Genomic DNA, 4,298 nt, shown 5'->3' with positions numbered 1-4,298 from the left:
ATCTAGCTTAGTTTGGTTGCTGGAGGCATTCTTTGTTCAAAGGGGAAGATGTTGTGTCTGTTAGGCTTGTATGCATTGTGTTTCTAACTGCATTGATTACTGGAGGCGCTGGGGAGCGCTGTTGACAAGTATGTAAGGGTTGCGGGAGAGAAGAAGAAAAATAAAGGGAAGCTGCGGCCCTCCGCTCCTGACTGCGTGTGTTAATGTCTTCTTCCGAGTCTGAAGACGAGCTAAAACCACAACACATAGCAACGCATGTTATTTGCTGAATTTCTTGAAAAGCCAAAATTATTTTAAGGAGGTACTATATGAAAATGGTAAAAGCTGAAATATACCATAATAGCTGAAAGATATCACTACATTTTAAAAGTTGAATGGCATTTCTAGCTGAAAGTAGGCAGAAGCAGTAAGCTGTCAAAAAGCAGCTGAAATGAGCGGAATTTTTGTGAATTACATTCATTTCCTATTGGAGAAAAAAAGCTGAAAATTTGCAGAAAAAGCTGAATATTTTAAAAAGTTGAAAAGTTAAAAGTACAAAAACATATAGCCATCGATTCCAGAAGAAGCTGAATAGTTTAAAAGTTGAATGGTTGAAATCGGAGAAAAACTGTAGGAGGAGAAGCAAATCAAACTTTAAACAGTATAAACGCGAAAGAGGATCTCAATAACTGTGAATGCCTACTGCATTCACAGTAATAACTAGAAAAATTTGCATTTCCTGCGAAAATGCACTGTGAATGCAGATAGCTGAATGATTAAGCAAAAGATGCAGAAGATCTTTGAAGAAGAGAAAAAATAGCTGAAAAGCATTGAAGAAGTTGAAAAAGTTGAAGAATTTGAAAGAGTTGAAGAATTTGAACATGAAAGAACAATAGCTGAATTATTAGAAGAAGAAAAAACTGAGGGAAAGGCACCAAACATTTCCTAACTCATTCTAAACACTGAATCGTTTAACAAAGCAGAAGTAGAATTTCAAACTTGAATATACTGTTGCCATATGTGGGCCTGCATTTCTAGAGAGTATAAGGGGTTTCGCCCCCATTGAAAAGCATTGGATGTTTGACACCTCCTAACTTGGAGATGCTTTACGTGACGAGGCCCAAACTTATTGTGGAGCATTCTGTATAAAGGAGGTACAGACGCTGTAAAGCAGAAGTTTGTCCGACCTTCCTAGAGCTACTTCCAATTAGCAACATGCTAACCATTAGCCGCTAACATGGTTGTGCTCAGGATCACCGGGTGATTGTACTCTGTCAGTTTGGTCCAAATCCTGTACTGGGAAGTGCCTCAAATAGGGGTGCCAATACTTAATGTCGCCAAACGTCACCAAAGTTCATGGGTCAGATTGGCCTCCTTTAGCCACTCAGCCTCACCACATCTGGGCCCAGAACTCAATATTTGACCAAAATGGTCAGTAGCGCCATTTCCCACAGGTGGGTGGTGCTGTATTGGCCAATTGGGTCGTGTCTGGGCATCATGCCAGGTCCTGTTGGAAGCAAAGGCCCAATAGGAAAGCATGTAAAATCCAAAATGGGACAGAAAAATGACACATAGCTGAAAGTCACTTGAAAATTTTAAAATGTCAAGAGGAAGTGACTGTGCGAATTTCAGATTCCTACATTAATCACAGCAACTGCGGTGAGCGTCGAAAGTTGCCATTCTATCTCAATTGATCCTCTCTCTCTGGCCCTCAGAGTTCCGTCGTCATGGAAACTCACTGACACACCTGCAGCGGCCAGTCTACTCAAGTGCAGACACTTTGCTCACAATAAGTCCCATTGGATTATAATGGAGAACTTTGCCCCGAACAACGCTTCATATCTCCTGATCCCTAAATGGTAGAGACGTAATTTTTTCTGCGTTTAGTTCGTAACGGATAGGGGAAGAAGAAAAGCTATCGTTTTTTGCTGGAAAAAGTTTAATAAAGGCGTAAAAAATTATGATCTAAAGGGGTTTTTTAAGGAATTTGCAAAATCCTCTAAAAACAGTCCCGAACAAATCGCTCTAGCTGAAAAAGTATAAGAGATATCAAAACAATTATTTCACTGTGAGTATCAGCAGGCTTTTGAGGACTATGTTGCTCATTTTTATGTTTGTACAAAAATCGTTGTAGGCACAGCGACGATGTAAAAAAGTGGATCATTTGGGGTGATGGAGGTCCAAAGCGTCTTCAGGATTTTGCAAATTCGCTACTCCCGAACAAATTGTTCCTGCGGAAAAACCGTAACAGTTATCCACAAAATTCCTTTTTTGTGAGTGCCAGAAGGCTTGGGACATTCATATGTGAAAGTCTCATGCCTGTACATCAAACGGTTTAGGAGTAGCGACGATGCGAAAACGTGTGATGTTTTGGATTTTCAGACGTCATTTTTCAAAACCGCTCCATAGGAAATGAATGGGGGAGGTTTCGGGTTTGTGTCGCTCTGAGGTGATTTGCGAAAAATCTATAAATGCTACACCAATGAGGGTTACATTTCCTGATTCCAGACAAAAATTCCTACGTTTTGATGTATAATTTATGTGGATAGGTTGAAAATTGAGCGAGTGACAAGAAGTTGTTCGGAGAAGAAGAATTTGCTGAATTTCTAGAGTGCGCACTCTATAACTGCCTCCTTGACAACCATAGCAACGCATGTTATTTGCTGAATTTCTTGAAAAGCCAAAATTATTTTAAGGAGGTACTATATGAAAATGGTAAAAGATATGAAAAAGCTGAAATAGACCATTATAGCTGAAAGATATCACTACATTTTAAAAGTTGAATGGCGTTTCTAGCTGAAAGTAGGCTGAAGCAGTAAGCTGTCAAAAAGCAGCTGAAATGAGTGGAATTTTAGTGAATTACATTCATTTCCTATGGGAGAAAAAAAGCTGAAAATTTGCAGAAAAAGCTGAATATTTTAAAAAGTTGAAGAGTTAAAAGTACAAAAAGACATAGCCATCCATTCCAGAAGAAGCTGAATAGTTTAAAAGTTGAATGGTTGAAATCGGAGAAAAATTGTAGGAGGAGAAGCGAATCAAACTTTAAACAGTAAAAACGCATTAGGAAGAATAAACACTAAGAAGAAGAATAAAGAACTAGAAAAATTTGCATTTCCTGCGAAAATGCACTGTGAATGCAGATAGCTGAATGATTAAGCAAAAGATGCAGAAGATCTTTGAAGAAGAGAAAAAATAGCTGAAAAGCATTGAAGAAGTTGAAAAAGTTGAAGAAGTTGAAAAAGTTGAAGAATTTGAAAGAGTTGAAGAATTTGAACATGAAAGAACAATAGCTGAATGATTAGAAGAAGAAAAAACTGAGGGAAAGGCACCAAACATTTCCTAACTCATTCTAAACACTGAATCGTTTAACAAAGCATAAGTAGAATTTCAAACTTGAATATACTGTTGCCATATGTGGGCCTGCATTTCTAGGGAGTATAAGGGGTTTCGCCCCCATTGAAAAGCATTGGATGTTTGACACCTCCTAACTTGGAGATGCTTTACGTGACGAGGCCCAAACTTATTGTGGAGCATTCTGTATAAAGGAGGTACAGACTCTGTAAAGCAGAAGTTTGTCCGAGCTTCCTAGAGCTACTTCCAATTAGCAACATGCTAACCATTAGCCGCTAACATGGTTGTGCTCAGGATCACCGGGTGATTGTACTCTGTCAGTTTGGTCCAAATCCTGTACTGGGAAGTGCCTCAAATAGGGGTGCCAATACTTAATGTCGCCAAACGTCACCAAAGTTCATGGGTCAGATTGGCCTCCTTTAGCAACTCAGCCTCACCACATCTGGGCCCAGAACTCAATATTTGACCAAAATGGTCAGTAGCGCCATTTCCCACAGGTGGGTGGTGCTGTATTGGCCAATTGGGTCGTGTCTGGGCATCATGCCAGGTCCTGTTGGAAGCAAAGGCCCAATAGGAAAGCATGTGAAATCCAAAATGGGACAGAAAAATGACACATAGCTGAAAGTCACTTGAAAATTTTAAAATGTCAAGAGGAAGTGACTGTGCGAATTTCAGATTCCTACATTAATCACAGCAACTGCGGTGAGCGTCGAAAGTTGCCATTCTATCTCAATTGATCCTCTCCCTCTGGCCCTCAGAGTTCCGTCGTCATGGAAACTCACTGACACACCTGCAGCGGCCAGTCTACCAAGTGCAGAGACTTTGCTCACAATAAGTCCCATTGGATTATAATGGAGAACTTTGCCCCGAACAACGCTTCATATCTCCTGATCCCTAAATGGTAGAGACGTAATTTTTTCTGCGTTTAGTTCGTAACGGATAGGGGAAGAAGAAAAGCTATCGGTTTT

Source organism: Fundulus heteroclitus, unplaced genomic scaffold, assembly GCF_011125445.2.
Source record: "Fundulus heteroclitus isolate FHET01 unplaced genomic scaffold, MU-UCD_Fhet_4.1 scaffold_28, whole genome shotgun sequence".
Classification (NCBI taxonomy): domain Eukaryota; kingdom Metazoa; phylum Chordata; class Actinopteri; order Cyprinodontiformes; family Fundulidae; genus Fundulus; species Fundulus heteroclitus.
This window is presented reverse-complemented; position numbering follows the sequence as displayed.